The sequence below is a fragment of the Crocodylus porosus genome, unplaced genomic scaffold (assembly GCF_001723895.1).
Source record: "Crocodylus porosus isolate Cpor-Errol unplaced genomic scaffold, CroPor_comp1, whole genome shotgun sequence".
NCBI classification, from domain to species: domain Eukaryota; kingdom Metazoa; phylum Chordata; order Crocodylia; family Crocodylidae; genus Crocodylus; species Crocodylus porosus.
The window spans coordinates 53,960,037-53,961,878 of NW_017728931.1; positions in this window are offsets into that span (position 1 = coordinate 53,960,037).

Genomic DNA, 1,842 nt, shown 5'->3' on the forward strand with positions numbered 1-1,842 from the left:
AAGGGATGATCGTCTGACATAAACTTTGTTGGGCCAGCCATATAATTTGGATGTCTGACTCTTGATTCCCAAAGCAAGTTTTATTCTCCAAGCTCAGTCAAGGCATATGCTCAAAAGGAGGGCTGAGAAAATGTTTCAAGGACATCCTCAAGGCCAACTTAGAAAAAAATGCAACATTAGCAGCAGCTCATGAGGAAACTATTGCCTAGGACCTCCCCAAATGGAGGAAGGGTCTGCTGCAAGAATCTCGATACTTTGAAACCTTACAACAACATGAGATGGAAAAGTGGGAGTGGCAGAAACAAGTGCATCACAGACAGAATCAAGAATCTGGAGCCAGCTACCCCATGCAAAAACACGTGCCTAAGTTGTAACAGTCTGTTGATCCTGCATTGGCCATCTTCAGACCCACAGATGAGACGTTAATGGAAGCTGTCCTTGACTGTGATGGGCTGCTGAAGAAGGGGCCATGGCTCTGGCCCTCTACCCAGGATCTCTTGATCATATATTAATACTTCATGAAAATGAGATGTTGGCTGCTGTGGTTCCCCTGCTTTACCTGGGGTTGGTTAGGGTGTTGGGTCAGGACTGACAGTAATCTTGTGTACATGGAGTTTAGATTTTGGATTGTATGGGATAGTTTGGATATGATGACCCTGCCTCAGGGAAGGGGTTGGCCTAAATGATATCTGGAGGTCCCTTCCAGCCCTGCTTCTGTATGCACGTATGTCTTTGTGCATGTGTCCTAAAACTAGTTGCATCTTAGTTGGGATATAAGGCATACCTGTCTTGAATTCAAATCACTCATTCCTTCCTACATAGCTTTCTTCTATCCTGTCATAGTATCTGAGGGAGTGAGTTTGATTTCATGAAAGCTCCGAATAAAAAAGGGGTAGGCCTTACATCTTTGCATATAAAGTGCACCTCTGCTCTGCCTTTGGCCTGACTTGAGACTAAAGACTCTACTGCTGCTACCTCCTGCTCACATCCATAATGCAGCCTGTGCAGCATGAACCTTTAAAAAAAAATAAAAAAGGTTTTTTGTTGTTTTTTTTTTTGGCGGGGGGAGAAGAAGAAACAGGTAAGCTGCCCCACGGGGCCTCTCATGCTGGTGGCTTTGCTTTAGGCCCTTCCTCTCTCCAGCTTTGCTGAACACCACCACCTCTGCAGGACTGGGCTTGGCTCATTTCTCAGCCCACCAGTCACAACCCCAAAGTGGTCACAGGAGTATAGGAAAGGGCTGCAAAGACTTTAAAAACGGAGTCTCCTTCAAGGGAGAAAAAAACATGGGACAAGTAGGGGGCTGGGGTGGGAGGCAGCGCCCGGGAGTGGGGGCACTGGGTCGGGACGGGCCATGCATGCTTACAAATACGTCCTGGAACAAAACTGGCTGAAAACCACTGCTCCGGGGCACCAGGGACCTGATCCCATGTGAGGGGAGGGGGCTTCATGGTCTACAGGCTTCTAAGGGCTGGGGATGCTGGGCTCCCTGGAGTTGCCCCAGGCTCGCACCTTGCACGCTGGAGCGGGTAGGCCCAGAGCCCGGAAGCTGGGAGCCTGCGGCACGGGGCAGCCCCGACACTCTTCCCCCCGCCTGGCAGGGACGCAAACTACCTGTCCCAGGATGCCGTGCGGCCGGACTGCGCGTTCCTTCCGGTGTCGGCGTTTGCAAAGCAATCTGCCTGGCGATTGGCAGGCGCGAGGGGCCGGCGGCCAACCGGCTGCCTCGATGTATTGGGGACAGTGAAGCTAAGTAGGGCCGAGGTCCTGCCATGTGAGTGCAGCGGGCCGAGCCGAGCCGGGCCTGGCAGGGGTGGGGAGCGCTCGGGGCGCAGGATCCCG